The sequence below is a fragment of the Rhinatrema bivittatum genome, chromosome 9 (assembly GCF_901001135.1).
Source record: "Rhinatrema bivittatum chromosome 9, aRhiBiv1.1, whole genome shotgun sequence".
Classification (NCBI taxonomy): domain Eukaryota; kingdom Metazoa; phylum Chordata; class Amphibia; order Gymnophiona; family Rhinatrematidae; genus Rhinatrema; species Rhinatrema bivittatum.
Genome location: NC_042623.1, coordinates 161897519 through 161913094, shown reverse-complemented (window position 1 = coordinate 161913094; position 15576 = coordinate 161897519). Strand labels below are relative to the sequence as shown.

Sequence of the window (15576 nt, the reverse complement as noted above, 5' to 3'; positions counted from 1 at the left end):
CTCATGAGGGCTTTGGTGAAAAGTAATTCATACTTGTCTATTCCCCTTGTTGAACATAGTTAGCTAAGATACCTAATCACTTCTTGTTCAACATTTATGTTTATATGATATGATATGATATGTTTAATGGAACAAAGTCAGCATGGCTTTACCCAGGGCAAGTCTTGCCTCACAAATCTGCTTCACTTTTTTGAAGGAGTTAATAAACATGTGGATAAAGGTGAACCGGTAGATATAGTATACTTGGATTTTCAGAAGGCGTTTGACAAAGTTCCTCATGAGAGGCTTCTAGGAAAAGTAAAAAGTCATGGGATAGGTGGCGATGTCCTTTTGTGGATTGCAAACTGGCTAAAAGACAGGAAACAAAGAGTAGGATTAAATGGGCAATTTTCTCAGTGGAAGGGAGTGGACAGTGGAGTGCCTCAGGGATCTGTATTGGGACCCTTACTGTTCAATATATTTATAAATGATCTGGAAAGAAATACGACGAGTGAGATAATCAAATTTGCAGATGACACAAAATTGTTCAGAGTAGTTAAATCACAAGCAGATTGTGATAAATTGCAGGAAGACCTTGTGAGACTGGAAAATTGGGCATCCAAATGGCAGATGAAATTTAATGTGGATAAGTGCAAGGTGATGCATATAGGGAAAAATAACCCATGCTATAAATACACGATGTTGGGTTCCATATTAGGTGCTACAACCCAAGAAAGAGATCTAGGTGTCATAGTGGATAACACATTGAAATCGTCGGTTCAGTGTGCTGCGGCAGTCAAAAAAGCAAACAGAATGTTGGGAATTATTAGAAAAGGAATGATGAATAAAACGGAAAATGTCATAATGCCTCTGTATCGCTCCATGGTGAGACCGCACCTTGAATACTGTGTACAATTCTGGTCGCCGCATCTCAAAAAAGATATAATTGCGATGGAGAAGGTACAGAGAAGGGCTACCAAAATGATAAGGGGAATGGAACAACTCCCCTATGAGGAAAGACTAAAGAGGTTAGGACTTTTCAGCTTGGAGAAGAGACGACTGAGGGGGGATATGATAGAGGTGTTTAAAATCATGAGAGGTCTAGAACGGGTAGATGTGAATCGGTTATTTACTCTTTCGGATAGTAGAAAGACTATGTGCCCCATGCTAACTCCATGAAGTTAGCATGGGGCACATTTAAAACTATTCGGAGAAAGTTCTTTTTTACTCAACGCACAATTAAACTCTGGAATTTGTTGCCAGAGAATGTGGTTCGTGCAGTTAGTATAGCTGTGTTTAAAAAAGGATTGGATAAGTTCTTGGAGGAGAAGTCCATTATCTGCTATTAAGTTCACTTAGAGAATAGCCACTGCCATTAGCAATGGTTACATGGAATAGACTTAGTTTTTGGGTACTTGCCAGGTTCTTATGGCCTGGATTGGCCACTGTTGGAAACAGGATGCTGGGCTTGATGGACCCTTGGTCTGACCCAGTATGGCATTTTCTTATGTTCTTATGTTCTTATGATACTCAGGGGCAATATGTTATGATTTTACGAACTCAGATTTCTGTCTGTTATCAGTGATCTCTTTCATCTAAGATTTTCAGAGGCATTATGTTATGATTATATTAGCCTTCTGCATTATGTTAATCTACTCAGATCTCTGTCTTGTTACCCATTAGCTTAGGTTATTTATTTTATGCATTGTTTGTTTTTATTTTGTGAATGTTTAATTGTACCGTGCCTCATTCATAATTTGTAAAGGTGAGTAAGAAATCAAATCAAATCAAATTCCCTTCTTTTATGGTACGCTCCAGTGTCAACCATTTTCAAGGCTAGTTGATTTGGCAGTTGAGTTAATACATACTCCTTAGTGGATTCAGATTTCAATGGCCACTGTTCTGCTGCCTATATTAACCAATACCTTTTCTGGGATCTAATGAGCGTCAGCATTGGGCGCCTTAACATAGCATTTGATTCATCCTGCAGCACCAGTGATGCTTACCAAAAGTGGACCACTAGGCACTCACATTCCATGCCCATTTTCAGGCCAACAAATTGGGCATCTTACAACTTTAGAGATCATTTCAGCCCCAAGACCTTTAATCATTCATTTTATCAGATAAAAATGGGACTTTCCGAGTGCCAGCTATCCTGAGAGAAACTTTGGACAGGACTAGTTATTAGATGATTCGCTTAGTCTTTTGCTTCTATACCTAGGCCAGATGACTGTTTTTCATGTCTGAACCATTACAGACCTCCATCAGTTTTCTCTGGCTTTGCCCTGCTCAGGCATAGTTTGCCATCTTTTGGGTCATATCATGCACACTCATGCTCCACCTGCTTGAAGGGATGGGCAAGATGGTCCAGTAGTGCGCCTGCAGCCAGAAGAGGCATGCTGGGCCTCACCTTCATTATGCCACAGGATTTTGGGAGGCCCTCCAACTAGCATGTGTGTTAGATTCGTTGGTCAGTGTTGGTCAGAGAGTTAGAGTTACTGCATACCCCTGACACCTAGCTCAGTCCACTTTGGTTAACAGTCACACCGGGAGTGGTGGGTACCATCCCTCTTAACCTTTGCCCCAGCCCCCTTACAAGGGGGATTCCAGAGGAGGGTGCAGTAGTGGACATCTTTCCCGGTCCCAGGGAAAATGACGATATTGCTGCACTAATCCTTGGGCTTTTGATGCCATTTTTCTTGAGCCTCAGACCTTGAGGTACACCTTAGGGGCTCTATGGCTATTCTTCCTACTGCATTGCTCTGCTCCTACCATTTCAATTTTTAACAATTGTCAGCGTGACTGCTGCCACCGCTGCCACTCCAAGCCAGTTTTAGTACCTTAGCATGCTTCCTCTGCTGCTGTTGCAATCTTCTTTCCAAATCCCTTTCCTGTACAGTACTTATTGACTTTTGTTCCTGCCCTGGACATCCATTGCTATGTATGCTTGCTGCACTATTCCATAGAATAATAACAGATTTCATGAGCCATTCGCAGTTTCACTGTACCAGCCAGATCTACTTAAAAAAGTGCATGGCTTGATCTTTAACAGAGGCATGTGCTACTGGATTAATAGATCAACGGAATAGGCATCCTCTGCTTCGGCTGCCTATGAGTTTCTTTCCTAATACTCTTCTCCTATGGTATGTGGTGGACTCTTGCTCTTACCCTGGCTAGGTGTTGCTTTACACACTTGCTGTACCCCTCATCAGGCCCTTCTTGCCACTCCAGATACCACTCGACCTTTACTATTTGACAGAAACATATGCTACTGGTAGATCAGCAAGGTAGCCACAGCTCTGACCAAGACAGGTATTCCGCACTCCAGCTGTCTATGAGGTACCTTCCCAATCCCCTTACTGACATTTGCCCTTGCCCTGGTCATCTTTTGCCCTATGTACTTGCTGTACCACTCCTTAGAACCATAACTGATTTCAAGAGCCATTTGCAGTTTCACTGTGCCAGCCGTGTGTACTTAAAGAAGCTATTTTAGCCAAAAGATCTTCATTCAAAAATTGGAAGAAGGATCCAACAGAAGAAAATAGGATAAAGCATAAACGTTGGCAAGTTAAATGTAAGACATTGATAAGACAGGCTAAGAGAGAATTTGAAAAGAAGTTGGCTGTAGAGGCAAAAACTCACAGTAAAAACTTTTTAAAATATATCCGAAGCAGAAAGCCTGTGAGGGAGTCAGTTGGACCGTTAGATGATCGAGGGGTTAAAGGGGCACTTAGAGAAGATAAGGCCATCGCGGAAAGATTAAATGATTTCTTTGCTTCGATGTTTACTGAAGAGGATGTTGGGGAGGTACCCATAATCGAGAAGGTTTTCATGGGCAATGATTCAGATGGACGGAATCAAGTCACGGTGAACCTAGAAGATGTGGTAGGCCTGATTGACAAACTGAAGAGTAGTAAATCACCTGGACCGGATGGTATACACCCCAGAGTTCTGAAGGAACTAAAAAATGAAATTTCAGACCTATTAGTAAAAATTTGTAACTTATCATTAAAATCATCCATTGTACCTGAAGACTGGAGGATAGCAAATGTAACCCCAATATTTAAAAAGGGCTCCAGGGGCGATCCGGGAAACTACAGACCGGTTAGCCTGACTTCAGTGCCAGGAAAAATAGTGGAAAGTGTTCTAAACATCAAAATCACAGAACATATAGAAAGACATGGTTTAATGGAACAAAGTCAGCATGGTTTTACCCAGGGCAAGTCTTGCCTCACAAATCTGCTTCACTTTTTTGAAGGAGTTAATAAACATGTGGATAAAGGTGAACCGGTAGATATAGTATACTTGGATTTTCAGAAGGCGTTTGACAAAATTCCTCATGAGAGGCTTCTAGGAAAAGTAAAAAGTCATGGGATAGGTGGCGATGTCCTTTCGTGGATTGCAAACTGGCTAAAAGACAGGAAACAGAGAGTAGGATTAAATGGGCAATTTTCTCAGTGGAAGGGAGTGGACAGTGGAGTGCCTCAGGGATCTGTATTGGGACCCTTACTTTTCAATATATTTATAAATGATCTGGAAAGAAATACGAGTATTCAGAGTAGTTAAATCACAAGCAGATTGTGATAAATTGCAGGAAGACCTTGTGAGACTGGAAAATTGGGCATCCAAATGGCAGATGAAATTTAATGTGGATAAGTGCAAGGTGATGCATATAGGGAAAAATAACCCATGCTATAATTACACAATGTTGGGTTCCATATTAGGTGCTACAACCCAAGGAAGAGATCTAGGTGTCATAGTGGATAACACATTGAAATCGTCGGTACAGTGTGCTGCGGCAGTCAAAAAAGCAAACAGAATGTTGGGAATTATTAGAAAGGGAATGGTGAATAAAATGGAAAATGTCATAATGCCTCTGTATCGCTCCATGGTGAGACCGCACCTTGAATACTGTGTACAATTCTGGTCGCCGCATCTCAAAAAAGATATAATTGCGATGGAGAAGGTACAGAAAAGGGCTACCAAAATGATAAGGGGAATGGAACAGCTCCCCTATGAGGAAAGACTAATATGGAACCCAACATTGTGTAATTATAGCATGGGTTATTTTTCCCTATATGCATCACCTTGCACTTATCCACATTAAATTTCATCTGCCATTTGGATGCCCAATTTTCCAGTCTCACAAGGTCTTCCTGCAATTTATCACAATCTGCTTGTAATTTAACTACTCTGAACAATTTTGTGTCATCTGCACTTTTGGTGCCACTATGTCTCTTGTGCTACATTTGAAGGTTTATGCCCCTGTTGTTGGTGCCTTCTTCTGAAGCCTTGGGATGCTCTCCTCTTGCTGCTTTTTGCTCATCTGCCAATGGCTTGGAGAGATCTTGCCACTGCTGGTACTCCTTTGCCCCTTTACAGTACCTTAGGCTATTCATGCCACTTTTGGTGCCAGTTTGCCACAGTCTAAGCACCTTGGAGTCCTTCCCCTTTGTGATAATGTCTTCTTTAGAACAGATGAGAAAGCCCCAATTTTGGAGCCCAAAAAAGGCTGCAGTCCTTCCCCCATTGACTTTAATGGCAAATGAATGAATAAATAAACCCAATGTTTTAGATTTTGAAACTATTTATTTATTTATTTAACACTTTTCTATACCGACCTTCATGGTGGAGACCATATCAAGTCTCCACTAGTGAAACAAATGAATGAAACAAACCAAGTTTTTTTCTTCTGTACATCCCTATCAGAAACCTCTCTGATTCTTATATTGTTCCTACAAGATCTGTTCTCTAAATCTTCCAATTTGTTAGACAAGTCAGCATTAGATTTTTCTAGCTCCTGAAACAATTTCTGCACATGCACCACTGTTTTGGCTTGCTCACCTATTTTTAGTTCGGCCTGTACACCTTTTGCCAACCTCAGTGATATCACATCTCAGGTCATTTACCATAACCAAGATCTCTTCCTTCACCGCCACTATATCTGGTTTCAATTACTGAACCAGGACTTAAGTTCAGCTGTAAGATATTTTCAACTTTACTCACAGCCACATTTTCCCCCATTACGTCAGGGCATACTCCTTTCTATTCCACTGGGCTCTCAGACACCATGCTCTTTTGGTCTGCACTAGAACACTGCTCCCCGCGAAAAAGGACTGTTTTAAATCAACTATCTTGCATCTTGTGGACATGGATAGATTCCAGAGGGAGGTAAATGTCTAATTATAAAATCAGAAGAAGAAGAAGAGGACCGGAAGGCTCATCTGCATACTGCTCCCAGCATCCCCCAGGAGAGGACTTCAGAGGTCACAGCGAGCGATCCAGGTTTCAAACTCTACAGCCCCAGCTTCCAGAGGTCCCGCAAACTTTGCAGTAGAAGAGGACCGGAAGGCTCATCTGCATACTGCTCCCAGCATTCCCCGGGAGAAGACTCCAGAGGTCACAGCGAGCAATCCAGGTTTTGAACTCTACAGCTCCAGCTTCCAGAGGCCCCATACCTTTGCAGTAGAAGAGGACCGGAAGCACATGCCTAGTAGCACGCGAATCTCAAACCTGTCAATCCTTTGAATGAAGATCAACTTAATGGTGGTTGAAAAGGATTGATAAGTACAGCCTTGGAAATTCTTAGGACTTGAAAAAGTTTGGAGAGAGGTTTAATAGTGGGATATATTTGTGTGTTTCTGAGATAATAAGCAAGCCAGAGGGAGTTAATTCTAGTGTCTGTCTTTCCCTCCCACCCACCCCTAGCTCAACCCTTGATTTTTAGGCAAAATCAAGTAAAAATCAATCAGGCTTTTTTTTAATCATATGCTTTGAACACCATCCAATCCACTAGTTGGCAACAGGACACTTATCAGCTGCTGAAAGAGCCAGCACGTACTCTCTGAAACAACAGCAGCAGGATAAAGCGCAACAGCAATCTTCATGTGCCACTGAGGTGGGCTATACATCTTTTCCTAAAAAGAGTCTTCTTTGAAATGTGATTGAGCTTTTCAATCTTATAATCCTGGACTTGAAATTCAGTAGCCTTCCTTTGCTGTGAGAACAGGTGGTTGATCAAGACATCTGACTGGAGATTATTTTTGCATGAGGTACTGCAGACCACCGCCCTAACGCAAAGCGCCGAGACCTCAAAAATCCTCTTAAGAAGGACTTCCAGCTTCCTATCCTAAACATCCTTAAGAGCGGCAGCCCCTGCAATCGGAATGGTCGTCCGCTTAGTGATGGCTGAAATGGCCGCGTCCACATTTGGGACCCTAAGGGCGGCCAAGGACTCATCTGGCAGTGGGTAGAGCTTCTCCATGGCTCGCCCCACCCAAAGGCTGGCCTCAGGAGCCTCCCATTCTCAGGTCACAAGCTGTAGTAGCATAGGGTGAAAAGGAAAAGCTTTAGGAGGGGCCCGAAGCCCCAAGAGAACGGGGTCCCCCCTTGGTAGCCTCCGAGCTCAGCTGCAGCGCCTCAATATCGAGCTCCATCAGAACATGAGGAATTAAATGATCAAGCTCCTCCCTCTGAAATAATCTGAGGTCATCCCCCTCAACTGGGGTGGGCTCATCAATATCCCCATCAATATCCATAAGGAGAGAGTCCAGCAAAGGGGGAACCGGTGGATCGGAGGCCGGGATCCCGGAGAGATCCAAATCCGCACGGCCCGTCCTCCCCCTGGAGGAATCGGAATCCCCAGAAAGCCTAGCCACCTTCGCAGGCGGAGGCTCCTCAGCCTGCAACTCAGCCTCGGCCTCCAAAAACACTTTGTACATTAAAAGCACAAATTTGGAAGAAAAGGGGTGCTGCCCCGTTAAGGCCCCCCAGTGGGGGTGTCAGAGCTCAGAAGGGAGGCAGGCACTGGGAGCCGCTATCTAACAGGGCTCAAATTTGGTGGGGAGAGCGGAGGAGGGATCTCCCCTCCCCCAGCATCCAGCCCTACACTGGAGCGTGGCGGAGGCAAAATGGCCGCCGTTCCCGCGCTAGACGGGGATGGGGCAGACCTAGGCCGGCAGAGGCACAAATTCCTCTCTGTGCCATGGGAGCATGCTGAAAATGACCCGCTGCGGCTCCCCGACGGTCCTTCCCCTCCTGGGAGGCACGGTGCACAAAGGCCATCAAGGGAGAGCCGCGCCACCGGCTCTCCGCATGCTAAACACGCCGAACCCCGCAGCATACCAGCAGAGAGGGAGTGAGCACGAGGGCGAAAAAACTGGCGAAAATCGCCCCTCCGGAGCTCCAGGAAACCTGTGCGCATGGTAGAAAAATAACTTTTTTTTTTTTTTTTTTTTTAAAGCTGACATGCAGCCACCCAGGGGAAAAAAAACGCCCCTGGGACCTCAATTGCGGCACAGGCAGCCCCCAAAGAATTATGCCGTCTCAGGGTGCAAGGGGGAGGGACCGGCCCACCAGTATATCCCCCTACTCACCGGTAGAAGAAGCGGCTCCGGGAAAACGGCTAAAGGAAAATTAGTTTCTTACCTGATAATTTTCGTTCCTGTAGTACCAAGGATCAGTCCAGGACACCTGGGTTGTGACTCCGCACCAGTAGATGGAGACAGAGCAAAACTTGTGGGCGGAGCATATATGCCCCTGTGCCAGTCACAGCCCCTCAGTCATACGTAATGTCAAAGTAGAAAATCCATAAGGCAACCATAGCTACCTACACAAACTTGCCAATGAAACGGAAATTCCAACACCCCTACAAGAACCAGACTCCCCAACCGAGAGAGCAAAGAAACAAGGGGCAGCTTACTAAAACCAACGATGAGCGGACTCTCTGTTACTTTAGCGTAGCACTGCGGGCGGGATCCTGGACTGATCCTTGGTACTACAGGAACGAAAATTATCAGGTAAGAAACTAATTTTCCTTTCCCTGTACGTACCAGGATCAGTCCAGGACACCTGGGATGTACCAGAGCTAACTTACCGAGGGTGGGAAGCAGAGAGTCCCGCTCGGAGTACCCTCTCTCCAAACCCTCCGGCCTCGGCAGCCTGAACATCCAACCGGTAATGTTGAATGAAGGTATGTAACGACTTCCAAGTAGCTGTCCTGCAAATCTCCTGAGGCGAAACCAGAGACGATTCCGCCCAAGACGCAGTGTGGGATCGTGACGAGTGAGCCCTGAGACCCACGGGAACAGGCTTTCCCTGCACTAAGTATGCTGAGCCAATGGCCTCCTTGAGGCAACGGGCGATCGGCGCCCGGGAAGCTGCGGCCCCTCTCTTGGGACCGGCGAACAGAACAAAGATGATCTGTCACTCGAAAAGGATTGGTACCCTCCAGATAGCGAAGGAGGGACCTCCGCACATCCTGCTTCCATAAGTCCTTCACTTTCGGGTCCGAGGAATCGCCTACCGGGAACTCGGGAAGCTCAATTGACTGATTTAAATGAAACGCCGACCCCACATTTGGCAAAAAAAAGAAAGGACTGTGCGCAAGGAGACTCCCGAGTCGGAAGTGCGCAAGAATGGCTCCCTACAGGCCAACGCCTGCAACTTCGAAACCCGCCGTGCCGAAGAAATGGCGACAAGGAATACAGTCTTCAACGTGAGATCGATAAGAGTCGACCGCTTCAAGGGCTCAAACGGTGCCGCGCAGCGGCAGAGGGAGGAGAAAACCCAAGTCCGATTCCAAGACGGGCACGGATGACGGAATGGAGGACGGAGATGTTTCGCCCCCCGAAGAAAAACGGGAGATATCCGGATGCAGGGCGAGGGAGGATCCATGAACCTTACCTCGCAAGCAAGGGCCGCAACCTGGACTCGGAGGGAACTGCACGCAAGTCCTGTGGCAAGACCAGCCGGAAGAAACGCCAGGATCTCGGGGATGGAAGCGGAAGAAGGGTCAGACTCGGACAAAACCAAGGACGTAGACTGCTTTCTGGACCTCCACAGCGTGGACCCGAGGAACCGGTTTTCTACAACCGATTTCTCTCAAAAGCCATGTCGCGAGACAAAAGTGATCCGCATCCTCCAAACAGACGGGGCCTTGGCGGAGGAGCCCCGCCAACCCCCGAAGGCGGAGTGGAGCATCCACTGATAACTGAATGAGGACCGCGAACCACGGCCGCCGCGGCCACTCCGGCGCCACCATGAACACGTTGGACGGGTGCAACTCCATGCGCCGAAGGACCTTGCCTAACATCGGCCATGAGGGAAAAACACGTAGAGCAACACCTCCGTCGGCCAGGGGAGCAATAACGCGTCGACTCCCTCGGCTCTCCTCTCCTGACGCCGACTGTAAAATCGCGGAGACTTCGCGTTGTGCCATGTGGCCATCAGATCCATTTGAGGCACTCCCCACGCGTCGCAGATGAGGAGAAACGCCTCGTCCGCCAGCTCCCACGCTCCGGGGTCCAGATGATGACGGCTGAGCAAACGTGCCTGGACTTTGTCGACCCCGGCAATGCGAGACGCTGCAATGTCGCTGAGATGTTGTACCGCCCAGGATACCAAGAGTTGCGCCTCTTCCGCCAGCAGTAGACTCTGTGTCCCGCCTTGGCGATTGATGTAGGCCATGGATGTCGCTTTGTCCAACAACACTCGGTCCGCCTTTCCCCGCATCAGCGGCAGAAAAAGACAGTAGCGCCAGGCGAGCCGCTCTGGACTCTAGCCTGGTGACGGACCATTGTGATTGAGCGTAAGACCACCGGGGTTACCACCGTCCAGTTGGGAACCAGGAGGGACCCTCCACAAATCAGGTGGTCCGGATCCAACCACCAGTGAAGACTGGACCTGGCCTGGGCCGTGAGTGGAAGCGGTAGGTGGAACTCTTCAGACACCAGCTGCCATCGGGAAAAGTAAGGCTGATTGTAATGGTCGTAGAAGCACAAAAAGCCCAGGGAACCACCTCGATCGTTGATGCCAGAGAGCCCAGAACAGGCAGAGAATCGCAAAACAGCGGCAGTCGAAGAGATAGGAACCGTCTCACTTGACACTGCCGCCTGCGCACACGGACTCCGGACCGGACCACTTCGCCCTGTTTTGTGTCGAACAGGGCTCCCAGGTACTCCAAGGACTGGGTGAAGACTCGCTGACTCATGTTGAAGTTGACGACCAAGCCCAGGGACTGCAAAAAAATGGAGGACTCTGGCGACCGCCTGACGACATCGATCCTCGGACTTGACCCGGATCAGCCAATCGTCCAGGGCGGGGTGCACCAGGAAACCCCGCTCGTCAAAGCCGAGCCGCCACTACCCCCATCACCTTCGTGAACATGCGAGGAGCCGTTGCGAGGCCGAAAAGGAGAGCTCGGAATTAATAATATCTGCTCAGAATGCAGGATGCCCACGTGGAAGTACGCTTCCGTGAGATCCAGAGAGGCCAGAAAATCGCCTGAAGCACCGAGGCAATCACAGACCGGATTGTTTCCATTGTGAAGTGTGAGATGCGAAGACATCTGTTTACCCCCTCCAGATCCAAAACTGGCCTTGACGTGCCGTCCTCCTTTGGCACGATGAAGCAAATGGAGTAACGGCCCTTGCCTCGCTGATCGGAAGGGACGGAGGAGATTGCTCCCAAGCTTTCCAGGCGTCGTAGGGTTTCTTGCACTGCCGTCCCTTTCTTTGGGCACTGGCAGGGTGACATCAGAAATATGTCTGCCGGACCGTAGCCGTGTCATATGACGCTGAGGACTCACCGATCCGACGTTATTTTGGCCCATTCCTTGAAGAACAACGTCAACCGCGCCTCTACGTTTGGGACGATGGCCTGAGGTTGATGCGAGGGATGAACCAACTGTATTTCAAAGGGAAGCCTTGGGCCCCGAGCCCGACAGGGCACCCCCTTGTCTACCGAATCTCTTCCCACAAAAGGACTGCTGCCACTGCGACCGGGAAGACGAGGACCGGTAGGAAGGCCCAGTAAACCCCTGGGGTGCGATCTTCCGTTTCCCCGAAAACGCGCCCTGCTAAGGAAAAAAAAAAAAAAGACAGAGTTCTGGGCATGTCCTTAGGCAGTTTAAAAACCCTGTTCTCCCCCAGGGACATCATTAAATCATCGAACTCCTTGCCAAACTGCCTCTAGAACGGCAGCGCTCCGAGGTGAGCCTTGAAGGATCCATTCGCCGCCCAATTGCGAAGCCAAAGAAGGCGGCGTGCGACCTAGCAGATGTACGAAGGAGATCGTGGAGGGCAACTGCTCCATAGGCTATCGCCGCCTCCAGCCGGTCTGCCTGCGTGGCTTCCTCCACTGCCAGATCTGCATTTGCTTGGAGGACCTGGGCCCAGCGTGGACTAACCCTCATGGCGAAGTTGCTACAGACGGGAGTACGGACCCCCAAGGCTGACACCTCAAAATCTTCGTAAGCTGTACCTCCAGCTTCCTATCCTGAATGTCTCTGAGAGCCGTGGCTCCCGCGACCGGGATCGTCGACCGCTTCGTCAATGCTGACACCGCCGCGTCCACCTTGGGGAGCCGTAGGAGCTCCAGGACGTCCTCCGGCAGCGGGTAGAGCTTATCCCTGGCCTTGCTGACCTTCAGACCTAACTCCAGTGAATCCCATTCGCGAAAACAGGATATCCAATGACGAAAAAATGGAATGGGAAGGCCACTGCTGGGTCAGTGAGACTTAAGAACACTGGGTCCATGTTGGTTCCTGGCTGGGAAATTACTGGTAGGGGCTCCACCCCCAGATCCTGAAGGATGGCCGGGATAAGAGGGGACAGCTCCTCTCCCCGGAACAGCCGAACACTTTCGGGGCATCCCCGTTGACGGCTTGTGTTCCTTCGCCCGCTCCGGGCTGGGCGGAACCATCCCCTGCTGTTCCTTTGGCCCCCCCCGGGGGCTCCTCGGTCGAATCCACCTCCTCCTGCGAGGAGGACTCTGTGTCCGTCCCCTGAGGGACTCCTCTCGGCGGCTGGGGAAAAGCCTGGGGCCTCCTTGTTTTCCTCTTCTTAGGTTTGCCTGCCACTTCCGCAGGAAAAAATTTTCTCCGCCCTGCGCCTGCGTCTCTTAGGCTTAAGAGCTTTGCGCAGCAACAGGGCAAAGTCAGAGGAAAATGAGGACCCAGAGTCCGAAGAAAGCTTCACCCGCACTGGCCTGCACAGGGAACTCAGCCCCCTTCTGGACCTCCACAGTCCCGGGGCGCCCCTTCTCGATGCCCTTCTCTGTGGAGAAAACGCGGGAGACATGGCGCTAGGCCCGGCGGCCTCCCGCGCGATTTCGCGGGCTGTCCTAAAATGGCCGCCACTCCTGCGCTACTCGGGAAGGGGTCAGCAGGCCTCTCAGAAACTGCAGCAACACGCGGCGGCGATCGAGCTGAGCGGGAACGGCACCCCCGACTCGTCCCGGACGGTCCCTCTCCGCCCGAGACACAGGAAGAATAGATGCAGTCCATAGAAAACCGCGCACGCGCCGAGCCGCATGACCGGCCGACCGACCCCCGCGGCATCTCGCACAAACGCGGCAAGAACACAGAAAATAAAACTGAAGAAAAAAATTAGATTCGGTCCCCCCGTCCAGCCGCTCCCCCCGAGAAACCCCTGAGACGGAGCGCAAAGAAAACGGAGAGCCGACAGAAATAAAATAAACACACTTTTTTTTTTTTTTTTTGTACTTGCCGTTGTCCTCGGTCCTGAGGTCCTACTCCAGCGGGGGTGAGTGAACCGGGCTCCCCGGTGTCACCCCCGACGCTGCCACTAGTTCAGCCGGGCCCTCAGCCCTGGCAGCGGCCTCAACCAGGGGGGGATAGTCCCCTCAGAACCTTCAAACCCCCCTGGGAGGCAGGACGGACCGGATTCCTTCAAACTTTCCAGACTAAAATAAAACTAACCAGCACTAAGAAAAAATCAACAACCACCCTGACTGACTAAAAAAAGAACCCAGGGCGGGAAGAGGCTGTGACCGCACCTGCACCACCTACTGGAGACAGAGTAAGACTGAGGGGCTGTGACTGGCACAGGGGCATATATGCTCCGCCCACAAGTTTTGCTCTGTCTCCATCTACTGGTGCGGAGTCACAACCCAGGTGTCCTGGACTGATCCTGGTACGTACAGGGAACAGGGTATCTAACCCCAGCCGTGCCTCAACCAAGGCACCAGGCTCGGGAGGACTGAGTCTGCTCACCTCCAGAAAAAAACTAACTACTTTATTTTTTTAAACAGCTTGATTTAGCCACTGGAAGAAACAAACACCCTTAGGTCTGATAATTTCTAGTTTGCTTTGTTTTCTTTTTAAAGGATCAGGACCGCAGGTTCTGTCACCCTCATCTGCTGGAGTCAGAGAAACACTGAAGGATCGCAGGTGGCACACCAGTGTAGGAGGGGGTGCCTTTCAGCTTTTTTCTCTGACTCCATCTGCTGGAAGGGAGACACAACCCAGCGTACCTGGACTGATCCTGGTACGTACAGGGAATGTGTATTAGTGACCTAGGGTACTGATTGATAGTTTGTAACTAAATGAAGATGGATGTATCCTAATGTTACTTACTGGGACTAGGTCATGACAGGTTTATCTTAAAATTACAAGATATGGTGCAGATCTAGATTTAACCATGTTAATGTAATGCATGGTTATTAATTATTATTATTAAAAACATTACTTGCTTGCTCCTCGGTTTGCAGTGGATTACATAAAAACATCCATAATAAAAGCAATCAAACAAAATTAAAAGCATAAAATAATTTGAAAATTAGGGCCATTTTTCCATTTTGACCTATTCATTATCCATTAAAACTGTTACATTCCCTTCGTCCACCCTTATCTAAAAGAAAAACTTCCAAATGTGCAGGCTCAAGAAAGACAAACTTATTCTTTTGGTAAATAATAATACATTTGCAAGGAAATTTGAGAAAGAAGGTGGCTCCAAGAGAAACCACCCTCTGTCTCATTGTTAGGAATTGTTTTCTTCTTGACTGCGTTGCCCTTGAGACGTCCGGAAAAACCTGTACTATTTGGCCACAAAATTTAAAGCCTCTATTTTTAAAATATTTCTGCATAACCAGATTTTTCTCTTGTTCCAACCCAAAAGCCACAATCAAAGTGGCTCTTGTTTGGATATCATCCTCAGATGTCTCCAAAAATTGTTTGAATTTTCCTAAGTTTTTTCTTATATTGGCTTCCCAGTTTGTGGACTTAAAAGTTGGTAAAACATATAATGAAAAATTTTCTTTATTGATTTGTAAAAGTTTTTGGTTTGTTTTCCAAAAATATTTCCTGTTATTTCTTTTTCATTGAAAATGTATTAAGAAATTGAATAAAGTATAAATTGAGAAAAAAAAAAGCATAAAATAATCATGATCAATCCAAAAGTATCTTATTTGATATAAACAAAGCAATAAAAACAAAAGCTGGTCAAATGTTTGTCCTATAAATTCGAATGCCAATCTATAAAAAATAATTAATATAACTACTAGCCTGATCAACTAAATTACCCTGCAATTCAAACACCTGCTTGAATACATCTTGTTTCTTATTTATCGCATTCAATGGCATTCAAATGGGCCGGAAGATAGTTCCAAAGAACTGGACCTGTGACTGAGAATGCCGTCTCATGAGCCTTGGTAAAATGCACTCATTTGGGTAGTACAGCCTCAAGAAGGTCTTGATTACTGGATCGAAATGTACAATAGGACCGGAAGAAATTTAAAACAGTGCTACAATATTAAGGGCTTTGTGTACAATAATCGTGATCTTGAATTTTATCCACC

At 47.9% G+C, this 15576-nt stretch overlaps 1 protein-coding gene across 3 annotated transcripts in view; it reads right to left on the bottom strand.

Moving 5' to 3' along the window:
• WDR33 (WD repeat domain 33) overlaps positions 1-15576 on the bottom strand; it is a 414563-nt gene that overhangs the window by 68942 nt on the left and 330045 nt on the right. The window lies entirely within an intron of this gene.